At 39.6% G+C, this 18,386-nt stretch overlaps 1 long non-coding RNA gene across 1 annotated transcript in view; it reads right to left on the bottom strand.

Annotated features, from left to right (window-relative positions):
- Window positions 1-17,149, bottom strand: part of LOC143853214 (uncharacterized) — a 97,754-nt gene extending 80,605 nt beyond the window's left edge. Inside the window, exon 1 of the long non-coding RNA XR_013237053.1 lies at window positions 16,457-17,149. This is a non-coding gene — a long non-coding RNA (uncharacterized LOC143853214). The remainder of the gene's footprint in view (window positions 1-16,456) is intronic.
- Between the last annotated feature and the right edge of the window lie 1,237 nt (window positions 17,150-18,386).

The raw sequence follows: 18,386 nt of genomic DNA, 5'->3' as shown, positions 1-18,386 counted from the left end.
GGGAAGGCTTACCATGACCTTCGCTGTACTGCTCTCTTTCTAACTCCTCTTCAGTTTTATCTGGGATAGGGATGAACACTGGCCGGGCGGGTGCTGCTGAAGTAGCTGTATGGTGCATAGGCCTTTTATCTTTGGAAGACGATGGCTCGAGTTTCTCAGCAAGCTGGGCTTTGAGGGCCTGATTTTTATCTTTGATCTCTTGTAATTGCTGGAGAACTAAGGCAAGAGTTTCAGCAACAGTAGTGAGCGGAGGATTCCCCTGGTTTTCTGCCATGGGTGAGGAGATAGAAAGGGACGCCGGAGTTCTCACAGAGGGTGGTGGAGAGACAGATTTCCTCTCTAACCGAGAAGAAATTCGAACCCAAGGAGTAGTAGGTTTTGCTATGGTGCCAACTTCCTGTCATGGAAATAATGAACACGAGGTATATGAGCTTGACATTCATGGAGCGTTCATTCTCAATGACTAAAAAAGATTACACATTTAAATAAGTAATTGGGACAATAGAATGCATCCTAAAGGACCAAGACATGACAATGATGACAGATTCGTATAGGGGAAGGCCCCTAGTTCAAGGATTATGAGAGTGAACTCTGAAGGACTTAGCAAAATATTCTTGGAAAAGGTTGCCCTTAGAGTAAGAGAAGACTAAAGGTACAAGCATGATCAGATCATCAAGATTGCACAATCAAGTGATCGAGACACAATTTCCGCCAATTGAGAAAGGGAATGAAGACATAATGGAATCCCACAAGAGGCGAATGATAGACAGACGATCAAAAGATTAGATGAGATTACATAGGATTACTTTCAACGGATAGATCATGAATGACTAATCCTATGAGATCTTAGGAAAGATGGGATTTATATCCTAACCCCAAAGGGAAATTTTTTTATTTTTTTTAATCTTTGTACATTTTAACGGTGTTACCTGAAGGCATCAACCCTAGTCCTAATCTAGCAGAGTGGAGAGAGGATCTCGACTCATGACTTTGTTTATGTACCTAGGACCGATCGTAGCCATTGGAAGATGGACTACGGCCTAATCTAGACACAAATGGGTAGGATATCCTAAACTAGGTTCACACACGTGATGCACATGTGTTCGTATACTACATGCATGTGTGGGTTAATCTAGGGGTAAGGCCAAGAGTTCCCTTAGCGCGAATCCATGTTCGATATACTGTACCAGTGTCCGGCGTATCAGTACGTGAACAAAAGATCCGTTTACACACCATAAGGTGCTAGGCTAAGGGTGGAATGCTTCTCTAGCACAGAGGCACCAGGTGATGAAATCCCAGTCAACCATGCTAGATAACACTCCGGGTTCCTAAAATAGGACGTGTGTGCGCGTGAGATGCAAGGGTTTAGATGCAAGTGATGTAAGTGTGTGCAATAAGTTCGCGCAATCTATTATGCCTTCAGGTTTTGTTAGATTAAGTTTGAGTAAAACGTGATGAGAAAATAAAACAAAACAAACTAATCTAACAAGTATATAGCTAAATGAGCCAGTTAAATTAAATTCAAATGAGTTATCCTTTGAAATTTTGATGAAGTTAGGTGGTCCCCAGCAGAGTCGCCAAACTGTGGGACCTGATCCCGCGAGAGGGGTGGGGCGCGAGCCGCCACGCTCTCTCTTGGTCTCTCGTACCTACGCGATTGGCGTGTGCATTTTTATTATTGATTTTAATTCATCTTTTATGTGAACTTGGGATCACTAAGGCAATCCGAATTTCACACAAAAGAGAGTGACAGAGTCGCCACCTAGATGTGGGATCTAGGACCCATAATTAACCAGAAATCTAGACTCGTTACCTGGTTACAAGAATGGAAGGTATGGGGAGTTATCCACCACATGCACCATTCCTGCCCGATAATCGGTCTTCAATTCCAAAAGTTAACTCTTTTAAATTTATTTTAAATGGCTCATTCAACTCTTTGTTAATGTGCGAACTATGTGACATGCATCCTATGATCTAATTTCAATGTAGATCCTAAATGTGTATCTTGATTTCTTAATTTGTTTGAATTCAATCTAAGTGAAAGTTCTCCTAAAATTCTAATTTCATGGAAAAATCCTAAGTGATTTAATTAAGCATTTACAAGAAAATTAATATACAAAACCTCACAATTTGTTGTGTAGCCGACTCGCGGTTGGTATGCCATCAGACATCCAAGCTGCCTACGTACCCAAGCCTCACTGGGATCAGAGTCGACGTAGTTCGGTGCACCTAAGCTAAGCTACTTATGCCTAACTCAACTAAGACACCGACCTAGACGGGATTGACTGTTTCAACAGTTTTAGGAGAAGTTATTTAATCCAAGTTGAGGATTTTATTATCCTAGGATTTCATCTAAGATGCTATATGATTCTTATCTAAATGCAAATTGTTCCTTAGACCAATGCAGGTTAGCCTACATCCTAGTTTACTAGGCTTGTCCTAGGGAAAAGTGAGGTGACTAGTGTAACTAGACCTAAGGTACGGTTGTTATCCATAGCAAACGTACGTGATGAGGCTGGACTCCTAACTCTAGGATTCCTAAAACCTAAGACTCCCTAAAACTTAGGACAAGACACGACACCAGTGTTCCTAAATTGGGCTCTAATGGTTCTTATGACAGAAACCGTAATCCAACGGTTCCGAAAGACACGAGATGAATCGATTTCAGTTCTTGAAGTTAATTAATTTCAGATTTCAAGGATTTTCAGTTTCTGGACATTTAAGGAATACCAATGGTTCTAAGGTTCACCAATTTCGGCCCAGAATAGCATCCACGGAAAGGAATCGTGCGCTCTTTCCTTGTGCAATTTAATACTTAGGTTATAGCATCTTATTGCCTGGCATATCTCAGGATTTCCGTGGACAGTAACCTCGAAGCCAACAACATGCTATAGCTTAAATATTCAAATTGTCAAAGGTCGGTTGCAATTGGGATACGATTATGGACGCACTGGTCATTTTTCCAGGGAAATCTAAAGATCCTTAAGATTTCTGTTTCAATGGATTGAGGAGTGAATATGTGACAAAAATTTAAGGTTCTTTAGAAATTTTGATAATGATTTTTAATTAATTTCGAATTTTCAATGGAATTTATCAATTTTAAACATATGAGTGATTTTAGAAGTGAAATTGTTGCAAACGAATTCGAAATGAATCAAAATCTCTACAGCAGCAAGATGAGAATGCATGTAGCTTACTGGATGAATTTTGCAGATTTTTACATTAAGCTCATATTCAATTTTGATTTAACAATAATAAGACCAGATTGCAAAAATAACACAGAAACTACTAGAAATAGAAATCTAAATTCAATGAAATTTCTACAATAGTCATATATAAGTAAAAATAGCATGCTATAAGATTTTCATGAATTTTAGAAACTATTTACTATCAGTTTCGGATTTTTCAATTTTCAGACCAGATTATGAATTAACACTACATCCCATATGAAACAAGATCTAAATCACTTGAAAGTTTTACAGAAACTAGAAATGTGGAATAAAAGACTACTATGAAAATTTTGGGAATTTTATCTGTGATCTGATGTCTGTAAAAATTATCCCAAAATCTCATAAGTTTCAAAGAAAGCATAAACTAATATACCAAACCAAATCCAAAAATTCTCAAAACTTCATGGTATAATGTACCCGTATCATATTATTTTCCCACGAAATTTCATTAATTTTCAAATCCGTTTAGCATATAATTTATTTTTCTTTGTCAAAAAGATATTTTTGAAGAGTTTTCTATTTTTAAAACACGATTTTCGAGAAAATTATGGCTCCGGAAAACTTCCTTTAAACTTGTTCTGATGTGATGAACACAAGAAAAATTGAAAATTCTAAAAAATAGATCATCCTGAGATGGCTATTTTTTCGAATTTCGTAATTTCTCGGCCATTATTTTAAATAAAATTCCGCTCTTCACTCAAATTTTCAAAACCCTTTGATTCAATGTCCGATCCGATCCGATAGTTATTTTAGTCTATTTAAGTAGAACATTGTATTAAATTTCGGGACGAAACGGATTTGAAACACTCATGCAGATCATGATTTTTAGCTCACACATATAATATTGAATTAAATTCAATTAGATGCTTAAAAATCATGCAAAATACATAAAAAATACCAAACAATCCTGGAAAAATCTGAGAATCGTGTACCTACCTGTAGTCGAGATCCTCGCCCAATCCAAGAGCCAAAAAATCCAAAAATTCCGCCGACGTGCGATCCGACCTCTTTTCTTTCTCTTTATTTCTTTGCTTTTTTCTTTATTTTCTCACTGCTGATGGGGAGAATATGAGTGATTGAGAGAGAGATATATATATATATATATAGAGAGTGTGAGTAAGAGAGAGTGATTGGGAGAGATGATGAGAGATATAGAGAGAGAGTGAGTTGAGAGTGACAATCTGAGAGAGATAGAGAGAGACAATTCGAGAGAGGTAGAGATAGCAATGGAAACAGAGGGTGATGAGAGGGGGAGAGAGAACCGAGTGGGAGAGTGAGGGAGAGGTGGTGGAGAGAGAGAGAGAGAGAGAGAGAGAGAGAGAGAGAGAGAGAGAGAATGATAGGTGTGAGAGAGGAAAAAAACAGAGCGTGAGATGCTCTGTTTTTTTCGTTCTCTCTTCTTCTTTTTTTGTTTTTTTTTTTTTGTTTTAGATGGAGTTTGGGTGTGAAACCGAGAGGGCTGTGGGAGAGAAGCTAGAACAGATGGGTAGAGAGAGAGGAAGAGGGAAGCACAGAGGATGAGAGAGGATGGGTGAGAGTGTAGAGTATGAGAAGGGAGGGGAAAAAATAGAGGATGGTGTGGGAGAGCCGATGCTCTGTTTTAGAGGAGAGATGAATAAGAGATATAGAGAGATGGCTGAGGGTGTGCTCTGTTTCTTTAGAAAAACGTGAGTGTGAAACAAGAGATGAAGAGATAGAGGGAGAGATGATGAGGAATACGCAGAGCTGGGGAGAGCTTGAGGGAGATGCCGTGTGGGGAAGATGAAGAAGAAACAGAGGGTGAGTAGGGATTTCAAAAAAAAATAGAGCCGATCCTCTCCCTTTTTCTTTTCTTGGTTTTTCCTTCTCCTCCCCTCTAACTATCTATATTCTTTTTCTTTTTTTTTCACAGCGTTGCAGACCAAAAAAAACCCGAGAGCCTCCCTTCTCCTTTCTTCTTTTTTTTTTCTCCACCCAGTTGCTGTGTTTTTTCTCCTTTTTTCTTTTTTCATCGCCCCAACCTGTATATGAGGCATTACACCAATACAGTAACTTCGTATAGTTGCCTTTTTCCGTTTAAAATTTTGCTTGCCATGCTGCCATTTTCATCAACTCAACAAGAAAAATAAATAGCAACTACCTCTCAAAAACAGAGTTTGCGTTATTTACCTCCAAAGATAGCATGAGTTGCTGCTTTTATTGAGTGATATCCTATGAGGATGGCGCTGCTTTTGATTACCTAACACAATTACCCTTTAGAATTTTCTAAATGTCTTTGCAGACCTTTTAGCACGTTTCTTGTTTTAGCTTTTCAAGAATGGCGGGATAATCTGGAACGTCCAATAGATGGGCTACACATAAATGTGTTGTGCTCCTAAGATCATTTCCGTAGTATGATCTGAGCCATCCAACCGACGGGCCAAGATACAAATTAGTTGCATTTCAACAATCTCCTCCATGAGATGATAGTAATTGTCCATTTGAAAGGCAGCAATATATATGGGATGTGCCCCTCCAAATCAATTTCGCGGGATGATCCATGCCATTTAATTTATAAAGTTGTGCCTAAAAATCATTTCCAAGGATTATCTGAATGGCTCAACTTGATGGACATTGATATAAATGACTTCCTGAGATTTCGACTGTTCCCTTAACGGGCATCTTTAAGCATTTGATCGAAGCAGGTTCAATACTCTTTTTTTCATTTAAAACAATGCGGGTCCCCCGTTTGATCCAAATCTAAACAAATATTCAATGCGGGCCCATCAAACAGGTCCAAATTCCCTCTTGCTCAGATTTTTCTGAAAAGCTCTTCTCCACACTTGGCGAAAAGAAAGATACAGAACATTGCGGAAATAATCGGGAAGATTGAGAAAACATAAGAAGCAGACACAGGAATGGAAAATACTGAAAAAGACCAATAGAGAAACGCTAACTTCTTTGTCGATTAAGGTGGAGCAAAATGGGGGTGTCTACAGAGTCCGCCAACAGTCTCTAGATCATCCACACGTGAAGGAGAGCTCTACCAAGGAACTCTCGAACAGATGCCACCCTCATAGCAAAGCACGAGTGGCGATACAAACTAGATACCTCCTGATCCAAGAATAAATCCTCAAACCTAGACGTACCAGAAATAAACTCAAAGTCGCCATCCATGGATAGGCCATGGAACCCCAAAATCAAATCCTCTGTGCAATGGATAACCAGAAATATACATGGGCTCGTGCCTGATTACGAACGGAGAAGGTCCGAAAGCACCCCTAATTCGTCTGAGTGCAAGCACTTGGTCTATTATGGCATTTTTTATTAACCTTGAAGAGTTTTAGGCAAAAATCATGTGAAATGGGAACAATCCTCACGAGTCGTCTACCTAAGCATGCATTTCTTGAGAATAGAAATAATAAGCACACAAAAATAAATGAAAGAGGTGTCACCTAAACATTGCTAGGTTATGAGTGACATACCTAACTGGTATCTAAGTTCTGATGGACAAACACATGCATGCTACAGCTAAAGGTATATAGTCTGAACATGAAAGTAAGAAAATAAAATACATGAAAATCCAAGGGTGGTCCCGAAATGGCAACAATGAGGAGTGAAAATTATTAGGTTGCTAGCAAATTTTAGCCTTATGAAAAACTCAAACCTAATTTGGAAATTAAGAGATCAAAGGTGCAATACAAATAAAGAGCAAGAGTTCAAGAGAGAGTGCACCCGAGATTTAAAGTGGTTCGGTCCTCAAAATGCGAGGCCTACTCCACTCCACCAACAAAAACCCATTGATGGCTTAACTATGTGATCTTCTTAACTTCGGCGAAGATCAATGCCGATTATAAAATTCCAACCGCCTTTAACCTTGGTGGCGATCTTCACCACGGAGAGTGGGCTACGCTTCTCCGAACAATCGCCCGATACAAAATTCTTAAATAAGAAAGAAAGAATGAAAAATCCCTCACATGGGTTTACAACTTTGAAGAAGATGTACAAATTGAGCCTAATGATCCAAATCCTAATATTGGATGATGAGAGGCATAAACAAGTATTGATCACTCTTAGGATGTTCAAGTATGTTTTTAGAGTGTTAGGATTGATAGTTTTGAAGTTTAGAATGCCCATATATATAGAAAAACCAAAATATGACCGTTCAAGGGAACAGTGGTAATTCCTGCGAAAATTTCCAACGGCTAAAAATCAGACCGTTATAGTGTTCTCGGAGTTCCGAGAAAAAATCTCGGAGTTCCGGGAATACAAACAGAAGTTAGAAAATTTCTACTGGACCATTTCTCGGAGCTCCGAGAATTATCTCGGAGTAATTCTTGGAGCTCCAAGGAATCTCTCGGAGTTCCGAGAAGCCTATCAGCAGCAGATTTTCAACTCTTGTTTCTGGGCTTCCAATATTTCACCAACTTGGGATTGTTATGAGGGTTCCAAAGTGTTGGAACACCACAAGGGCAATCACTTATACATTTTAGGGGTGTGTGAGATTACTTAATTTATGCCTCTAAAATCTAAATTAAGATTGGATCTTTTACAATCTAAATTGACTTCGATCTTCAATGCGATTCTTCTAGTCTTCATTCGTCTTGGACTCGATGACTTTGGCCTTCATGATGTGGTCCAATGAGATCTTCTTGGCCTCAATCCAAGCAATGTTGTCTTAGCACAATTAAGATCTACAACTTAAACAATCAAACGCATTAGTGATCTTAAATCACTTGTGTATTGGAATCATCAAAATAAGATGGGAATTGCCAAGGTGGGAACCATTGGGCTTACAATCTCCCCCTTTTTGATGATGACAAGCACAAGAGATTTTCCAATAAAAGCACACTTATTTTTCCATATACTAGAATTCTCTCCCCCTTTGGCATCAATCAAAAAGATTTGGGGTAAAAGAAAAGCAAAGGGATGAAATTTACAATTTTAAACTCTCCCTTTTTCATGGAAAAAGACAAACCTAGTACTCCCCCTAATTAGAATTTTTATTCAATATAAGAGGGGATATTAAACTAACCACTAAAAAGATGTTCAATATTAAGCATAAACCCCTTATTTAAGCATATATGAAGAGAATCATATGGGGGCTTTGGGAACCCAAGATTTCTTGGTTCCACCACAATCCCTAATCTTAGATGCACATTGGAATTGGTAATGACCATTTATTCCACAATAATGGCATCTAACATGAGGGTTAGATAAGCTAGTCCTATCATAAAATGCATGATTAGGTCTATGACTAGCTTTCTTCAAGATTATGTCAATTATTTTGTCACCATTTAGGAATCCATGGAGACATAATCTTAACCTTTCATTTTCATTATGAAGATGGGTTATTTGATTTAAAAAATCATTAGATTCATCTTCATAAGATTTGGAAGAGCTTGCCACATTTTGGAGTTGGCAAATTTTCTCATCCAAACAACCCTTAAGGGTTTTAATCTCAAGTTTAAAATGTTCAATTTGTGCTTGAGATTTTGATATGGAAGAGGATGACTCATTTTTTAAAATATCAAGTTCATTTTCTAATTTAGAAATAGATTTTTTAAGAACTTTATTTTTTGAAATTTGAGAATGTAAGGTTGAGCACAATTCATCATAAGATATTTTTTCACTATCACTACTTGATGAACAATAAGAGATGTTAGAATTTACCTCAACTTCATGGGAGAGTGCCATGAGGAAAAAATCATCATTTTTTGCTTCCTCTTCACTTGAGCTTTGTCCCGAGGTGCTCAAAGTATCCCAACCGGCGGCAAGAGCCTTGTGCTTCTTCCAATCCTTCTTCTTACCCTTGTACTTCGAGGAGGATGAGTTGAGAAGAGGGCATTCCGGTCTTTTGTTTCCGGTTTTCTTACAATTGTAACATCTTATAGCTCTCTCAACTTCACTTTCTTCTTTCTTCTTCTTTTTATCCTTTTTATGCTTCTTTCTCCATAAGCTTTTAAATTTACTCAATGCTTCTTCTTCATCACTATCCGCCTCGCTTGAGGATGATGAGTCCGCTTTTGCCTTGGAGACCTTTAGAGCTAGAGATCAACTTTCTCTTTCTTTTTCTTTTGGCTTCTTCTCCTCTTGTCGGCTAGTGAGGAGCATCTCATGGGTGATGAGAGATCCTACGAGCTCCTCCATGGTTAGCGTCTTGAGATTCTTTGATTCTTGTATGGCGGTTATCTTTGGATCCCAAGATGGAGGAAGAGACCTAAGCAACTTACTCACAAGCTCATCAGTAGGATAAGATTTACCAAGATTAGCTAATTCATTAGAAATTTTAGAAAATCGGGTATACATTTCGGAAATACTTTCATTTTGATCAATTCTAAACATTTCATATTTGCTCTTTAACAAGTTTATTTTGGAATCCTTGACTTGTGATGTTCCCTCATGGGTAACGGCAAGTGTATCCCAAATAACCTTGGCGGAATCAAAAAGATCAACTCGATTAAACTCCTCCGTAGATAAGGCGCAAAACAAAGAATTTGTAGCTTTGTAATTTAAATTTGCATGCCTTTTCTCTACGACATTCCATTCTTCAAATGGTTTGGAAGGAAACATGTATCCATTTTCAACTATGTGCCAAAGTTCCACATCTATCGAAAGAAGATAGATGCGCATCCTTGTCTTCCAATGTCCATAGTTGGACCCATCAAAGAAGGGAGGTCTAGTTGTGGAATGGCCTTCCGGAAGTCCGGTTCCATTTGTATTTGCCATTTCACAAAATAGAAAGTTGCCAAAGATCAAATGATCTTTCCCTTGTTAAAATTTTAAAGAAAAATTTACCAAAGATTTTAAGAAAACGAAAATCTTTTAAGACCCAAGGTTCTGATACCAAGTGAAATTCAAGGGTGGTCCCGAAATGGCAACAATGAGGAGTGAAAATTATTAGGTTGCTAGCAAGTTTTAGCCTTATGAAAAACTCAAACCTAATTTGGAAATTAAGAGATCAACAATGAAATTCAAGTACACAAGTTAAATCTAGAGGTGCAATACAAATAAAGAGCAAGAGTTCAAGAGAGAGTGCACCCGAGATTTAAAGTGGTTAAGTCCTCAAAATGCGAGGGCTACTCCACTCCACCAACAAAAACCCGTTGATGGCTTCACTATGTGATCTTCTTAACTTCGGCGAAGATCAATGCCGATTACAAAATTCCAACCGCCTTTAACCTTGGTGGCAATCTTCACCACGGAGAGTGGGCTACGCTTCTCCGAACAATCGCCCGATACAAAGTTCTTGAATAAGAAAGAAAGAAACAAAAATCCCTCACAAGGGTTTACAACTTTGTAGAAGATGTACAAATTGAGCCTAATGATCCAAATCCTAATATTGGATGATGAGAGGCATAAACAAGTATTGATCACTCTTAGGATGTTCAAGTATGTTTTTAGAGTGTTAGGATTGATAGTTTTGAAGTTTAGAATGCCCATATATATAGAAAAACCAAAATATGACCGTTCAAGGGCATAGTGGTAATTCCTGCGAAAATTCCCAACGGCTATAAATCAGACCGTTATAGTGTTCTCGGAGTTCCGAGAAATTCTCGGAGTTCAACAGAAGTTAGAAAATTTCTACTGGACCATTTCTCGGAGCTCCAAGGAATCTCTCGGAGTTCCGAGCTCGGAGCTCTGAGAATTATCTTAGAGTTCCGAGAAGCCTATCAGCAGCAGATTTTCAACTCTTGTTTCTGGGCTTCCAATATTTCACCAACTTGGGATTGTTATGAGGGTTCCAAAGTGTTGGAACACCACAAGGGCAATCACTTATACATTTTAGGGGTGTGTGAGATTACTTAATTTATGCCTCTAAAATCTAAATTAAGATTGGATCTTTTACAATCTAAATTGACTTCGATCTTCAATGCGATTCTTCTAGTCTTCATTCGTCTTGGACTCGATGACTTTGGCCTTCATGATGTGGTCCAATGAGATCTTCTTGGCCTCAATCCAAGCAATGTTGTCTTAGCACAATTAAGATCTACAACTTAAACAATCAAACACATTAGTGATCTTAAATCACTTGTGTATTGGAATCATCAAAATAAGATGAGAATTGCCAAGGTGGGAACCATTGGGCTTACAATACACAACAATGACAACCACAAATCCTAAGACTCTAAACGATTTAGCCCAAGTCCTTGAATGGTCTGATGTTCATCCAAAGAACCCTACGTATCCCCGCCTCCCAAAGAATCAGAGCAACGTAGTTCTTCGCCCCTATTTTAAGCTAGGATGCCTAAGACATCTAGACCTCTATCCTAGACTCGATCTAAAAGACCGGACTAATTATTAAAGCTTCTTGAGCGATTATTTAAATTCCAGTGAATTGTGGATTTTAGGACACCCTATATGCCCTAACTAAATACAGGTTAGCCTTAAGTTAATGCGGGTGATTCATACAACCTATGTATAACTAGGCTGTGTTTCCTAAGAAAAACAAAGGGTGAACTAACGCATCCTATTATAGTCACCAGTCAGCGATGTGGATCTCTAACTGACCGGATGGAGGTGTTCCTATAACTTTAGGACAAATCCCTAACTCTAAAACAAGCACAAACAAGCACACAACAAATCGAAGACTAAACCCTAACTCTAAAACTCTTTATCTAGGACAAAGTCCTAACTCTAGAGGAAGATCTTTTGAAATCAAGGCTGTAAAGTTGTTTATTCAAAAAGGTTTAAAACGCTGTTTACAAAAGTTTGGCTGGACTTGGGATACAGATCCCAAGCTGCACTGCGTACCTCGTGGAAGATGATCAAGCCAACGTAATTCGAAACGAACTCTTCTAATTACTAGCTCTAAAACACTCAACACTTTAGATTTTTTTTAAGGTTTTCAAATATTTTTTATGTTTTAAATTTCTAATATTTTTGAGTTTTAAATGTTTCAATGATTTTTAGATTTTAAAGCTTTTCCAATTTTTTTAGATTTTTAAAGGTTTTCACCCTTTTGGTCAAAGACCTAAGGGAATACACCAAGCAATACGCTAGGGCCAAACCCTAGGGCTAACAGGGAAAACCCCTAAACCAGATAAGCTAATTGTGAAGGATAATGACAATTATCTAAGATCCCTAACAAGCAAGGCTCTGATGAGACTGTGCTAGTCTCTAAAGAAGAAGAATAAATAACAAGACTAAGGAGAAACTCCTAACTAAAAATACTGAAGAAAAGAGGGAAATGAGTCAAAGACTCTCTAATTCTGCTAGCAAAAGAGAAGGAGGAGTGAGTCAAAGATTCCCTGATAATACCACGAAAAGATGAATGAGTCAAAGACTCTCTAATAATATCGCTAAAGTAGACAACTGAGTCAAAGACTCCCTAACAAGGACAAATGAGTCAAAGACTCTCTAATAATATTGATTAAACAAGACAACTGAGTCAAATACTCCCTAATAAGACAAATGAGTCAAAGGCTCTCTAATAATACTGCTAAAAGACGAATGAGTCAAAGACTCTCTAATAATAACAAATGAGTCAAAGACTCTCTAATAACTACCTAAAGACAACTGAGTCAAAGACTCTCTAATAACAAAACCTGAAGGACGAGTGAGTCAAAGACTCTCTAATAATACCACCTAAAGGGCGACTGAGTCAAAGACTCTCTAACCATACTACCAAAAAGGGAGCTAACGAGACTAAGTAAATCTCCTGGACGCAAAGGCGGGCTCCAAGTAGCCTCATCATCGCCCTAGCAATGATTAAAGGCAAAAGCAACTAACAGACCAAGTTGGTCTTCAACTAGCAAAGGTATAAGTTGGGATACAACTTAGAGAGGGACTCTTTAAATGAAGCAATGCATGCCTCCTATGGGTACTGTTAGCCCAAGGGTTCAACAAGTACTCCTATTGAATTGTTTTGATGATTAACAAACTCAATTTGTTATAAAGGTTTTATACACTAATAATTTCCAGTGGCAAAGTTATGATGTTCACAGTGTACCATCCTCAAGAGTGCATGACAAGGGTGAACTCAAGCACAAGAAATGGCAAATCAACTCAAGCACAAGAATGGCAAATCAACTCAAGCACAAAAATGGCAAATCAACTTAAAAGTTCAAGCTTGGCTCAAGCATCAATGGAGTTGAGTGAAGACATGTCAAAGCCCCTACAAGGTGCCAACAAGATTGAAGACCAAGTAAATTTAGAATGTAAATGGTCCTTAATGTTTAGTCTAGGTCTATGGCACAAAGGAGAGTTAAAATCAACCTAGATAGAATTTAATGGGTTTGTGAATGTTCATAGTGATGTCCCAACATTGTTGGACCCTCATGACATTCCATTTATCTTGAAAAATCAAAGTTCCAAAAGCCCAAACAAAAACAGCAAAAATATAAGGAAATTCTGTTGTTCGTAGGCTTCTCGGAACTCCGAGAATCATTCCAGGTTCAAAAAATATGTCGCTCGGACCTCTGAGCCCGGAGTCCGAGACGACCGTTGGGGAGCGAAATTTTGTGTTTTCTTTGCCCTCTCTATATATATGAACCTAGGGACTCTTGGGCTTTTTACCTAAGGATTTTACAAAGATTTCAAGAGCACTAAAAGCCATTTATTCTCCTTCTCTTGAAGATCTTCACTCTCCATCTCTCTCTTGTGCCATTTACCTTAGATTATTCTTGAGACACCTTAGGACCTTCATTTGTTCATCTTGTTCTTGTGAGAGTGAGTGAGCTTTACCTTAAATTAGCCTATCTAGAGGCAAGCAAGCTTTTTCATTTCATCTTCTTTGTATTTGGCACAAAGGGCGCTGTAGAAGACCCTTGGAGCGTGGAGCTCGATTTGTACAAGGTGGAAGGAACGCCATATTTAAGTTCATTGGAGAAGATAGTGGAATCCTCAAGGAGAGTAACTTGAGAAGAGTGGAGTAGGTCTTGAGCTAAGACCGAACCACTATAAAAATCTTTGTGTCAAAGCTTCTTTGCCTCTTCACCTCTTCTTGTGTGGTAAGTTTTCACTATTGCTTTGAATACTATTTTTGATTTCCTATTAAATCTAAAACTAGTGCAATCTAAGTTTTCAAAATTCTTAAAATTTGAAAAGAAACCCAATTCACCCCCTCTTGGGTTGCTAAGTGGAATTTCAGGTACACTATGTATTAAGATCAAAGTAACCTCCCTGAGGGTAGGCTCTAAACAACGAGGCTCGCTCCCAGAGGAGAGCTGCCTAACGAGACAAAGCGTGTCTCCTAGAATGGAACTCGCTAATAAGACCACAATGTTCTCCTAAATGAGAAACAGAAACTACCATCTAATGGTTTCTAAAAGACTAGAGAAGTCTATTAAATAGAGAGGGGAACCCTACTTTGACTAAGCAAGTCCCCTGAGGTTGGGCTTGGGCTAACGCCTTCATCGTCAGTTGCAATGACAGGAATATATGTCTAAATGTGGTACCCTGATCCCGCGAGAGGGGCGTGGGGCGAGCCGCCGCGCGCTCTCTCTTTTGGTCTCTCGTATCCACGCGATTGGCGTGTGCATTTTAATGTTGATTTGAATTAATCTTTCCTGTGAACTTGGGATCACTAAGGCAATCCGAATTCCACACGAAAGAGACTGACAGAGTCGCCACCTAGATGTGGGATCTAGGACCCGTAATTAACCAGAAATCTAGACTCGCTACCTGGTTACGAGAATGGAAGGTATGGGGAGTTATCCACCACATGCACCATTCTTGCCCGATAATCGGTCTTCGATTCCAAAAGCTAACTCTTTTAAATTTATTTTAAATGGCTCATTCAACTCTATGTTAATGTGCGAACTAAGTGACATGCATCCTAGAATCTAATTTCAATGTGAATCCTAGATGTGTATCTTGATTTATTAATTTGTCTGGATTCAATCTAAGTGACAGTTCTCCTAGAATTCTAATTTCATGGAAAATCCTAAGTGATTTAATTAAGCATTTACAAGAAAATTAATATATAAAACACCACAATTTGTTGTGGTGCCGACTCGCGGGTGGTATGCCATCAGACATCCAAGCTGCCTACGTACCCAAGCCTCACTGGGATCAGAGTCGACGTAGTTCGGTGCACCTAAGCTAAGCTACTTATGCCTAACTCAACTAGGACACCGACCTAGACGGGATTGACTGTTTCAACAGTTTTAGGAGAAGTTATTTAATTCAAGTTGAGGATTTTATTATCTTAGGATTTCATCTAAGATGCTATATGATTCTCATCTAAATGCAAATGGTCCCTTAGACTAATGCAGGTTTGCCTACATCCTAGTTTACTAGGCTTGTCCTAGGGAAAGATTGGGTGACTAGTGTAACTAGACCTATGGCACGGTTGCTATACATAGCAAACGTCCGTGATGAGGCTGGACTCCTAACTCTAGGACTCCCTAAAACTTAGGACACAACACGACACGACACCATTGTTCCTAAATTGGGCTCTAAGGGTTCTTACGACGGAAACCATAATCCAATGGTTCCGAGAGACACGAGATGAATCGAGATGATGAATAGTGTGAGGGAATGGGAAAGATAGAGAAAGGTGCGACTGAACTTGGGAGTGCCAAATTGCCTACGTACCCCATGATGGGGATCAAGCCACACGTAGTTCCACTGGCGAGGTTGCTTGGATTTTGGAAGACAGAATTGGTATTTGTATCTGGAATCGGGTTTGCATTTGAGCATTGGACTTGAGATTCAGAAACATTGATCTAGCAATGGGATTTTGGAATTGGGAATTTGCATGAAAGAATTGAGCATATTGGAATCATCAAGGGTTTGAATTTTCGGAATTCAAAGTGGGCGGGCTTATGAGATTCGGCCAAATGGATTCAGACATGCGACTCGGATTGTGTTGGGATATGACTTGGTTGGATTGGGTTAATGGTTAGGGTCAAGTGAGTCGGGTCTAAGTTAGGAGCAAACCCGAGACTAGCCATGGTCTAACTAGGAGGAAGCAGGGTACAAACCAGGGTGCGGACCAGGGTGCACCAGGGTGCGAACCAGCAGGGAACCAGGGTGCGAACCAGCAGGGAACCAGGGTGCGAACCAGCAGGGGAACCAGGGTGCAACCAGCAGGGAACCTGGGTGCAACCAGCAGGGAACCAGGGTGCGAATCAGTAGGGAACCAGGGTGCAACCAGCATCGAACCTGGATGCAACCAGCAGCGAACCTGGGTGCAACCAGGGTCTAACCAGAGGCTAACCAGGGGGAAAACAGACCCTACATGCTTCCTAACATGGTTTTTCTTTTAAAGTAAAAGATATGCATGAAAACAGACCCTACATAGAATTGAAATAAATGCCTACCTCTTTGGAAACCCACTTTGTGTTTGATTTTTCTTTGATGTTAATTCCTTGAAGATGATTCCTTGCTTGATAATGACTGCTTTTGATATATATCACCCAACGTATAAAATCACCCGATCCGGCAAGGATGGCCGAACCCTTGAAGAGATGAGGGAGAGGGATGAATTTTCTAAGAGAGGGGTTCTTTTTTCTTCTCCTCTTGGATGGTGGGATGAGAGGGTATTTATAGGAGAATGGGATAGGAGGTTAGGTGAGGTTAGGTGGTTTTGGATGGTTAGGATGAGAGGATGAGGTTAGGTAAGGTTAGGTGGGGTTAGGTAAGGTTAGGTGAGGTTAGGTGAGGTTTGGATGGTTAGGATGAGAGGAGAGGTTAGGTGAGGTTAGGTGAGGTTTGGATGGTTAGGATGAGAGGAGAGGTTAGGTGGTTTTGGATGGTTAGACCCAGGTCAAGATCTGCCATTGATCTAACGATTTACGGAAATCGGGTCTCGGAATGGAATCAGGGTCCGGGCTATGAAGTGACCCTAGCTTATTTTGTCCCGATTGATGATCCGTAAAGTCAGATCAAGATATTAATGACCTAAAACATATAAATCAATGATAGAGGGGGTTCTCACATGGATTTAACACACTAATTTATTTGTTGATTAAAACAAAACAAAATGGGGTGTCTACAGATGCCCCTCTTTGGTAGAGATGACGTAGTCATTGAATACCAAAGTTAAAAATGACAGAACCATTTTGCGTAGCTGTAATCGACAAAGGACTCTCTAGACACAACGCACCTTAACATAATGCAAAACCTTAGATGAAACCCTAGAACTTGAATAATAAAAAAAACTCGATGCGGCGCCGTTCACAAACGGGCAATTAGAGAATGAGATATCATTTTCGAATGGATTCTGAAGGGAAAGGACAAAGATCGCTCTCAAACAGTTTTTAGAAGGAGATGAGACGCCGCTCACAAGCGGGTTCAACGAGGATAAGAAGCATTCCCAAATGGACTTGGATAATGAGGCACCGTTCACAAACGGCCTCAAGGAGGATAGAAAACCATTCACAGATGGACTCGAGAAATGAGGCACCGTTCACAAACGGGCTCAAGGAGAAGACAAGACCATTCACAGATGGACTCGAGAAATGAGGCACCGTTCACAAACGGGCTCAAGGAGAAGACAAGACCATTCACAAATGGACTCGAGAAATGAGGCACCGTTCACAAACGGGCTCAAGGAGGACGATACCATTCACAAATGGATTCGAGAAAAGAGGCACCATTCATAAACGGACTCAAGGATAAGACAAGACCATTCACAAATGGACTCGAGAAATGGGGCACCATTCACAAACGGGCTCAAGGAGAAGACGAGACCATTCACAAATGGACTCGAGAAATGAGGCACCGTTCACAAACGGGCTCAAGGAGAAGACGAGACCATTCACAAATGAATTCGAGAAATGAGGCACCGTTCACAAACGGGCTCAAGGAGAAGACAAGACCATTCAAAAATGGACTCGAGAAATGAGGCACCGTTCACAAACGGGCTCAAAGAGGACACGAGACCATTCACAAATGGACTCAGAAAATGAGGCACCGTTCACAAACGGGCTCAAGGAGAAGATGAGACCATTCACAAATGGACTCAGAGAATGAGACACCTGTTCACAAACGGGTTCGAAGAGAAGACGAGACCATTCACAAATGGACTCGAGAAATGAGGCACCGTTCACAAACGGGCTCGAAGAATTTAGGGATTTTTTTATGAACTTGAATTTGACGTAGGAATGGATTTTTATTTTTATTTTTTAATTAAGGATTTGGATTTGATAAATTTTTTTATTTTTGGAAAATGAGGTACCGTCCGCAAACGGGCTCAAGGAGAAGATGAGACCATTCACAAATGGCCTCGAGAAAAGAGGCACCGTTCAC

This window comes from Tasmannia lanceolata, unplaced genomic scaffold (genome assembly GCF_043159265.1).
Source record: "Tasmannia lanceolata isolate RefF3 unplaced genomic scaffold, GAP_Taslan_0.1 ptg000019l, whole genome shotgun sequence".
NCBI classification, from domain to species: domain Eukaryota; kingdom Viridiplantae; phylum Streptophyta; class Magnoliopsida; order Canellales; family Winteraceae; genus Tasmannia; species Tasmannia lanceolata.
The sequence above is the reverse complement of the archived record's forward strand: the minus strand, read 5'-3'. Positions and strand labels throughout refer to the sequence as shown.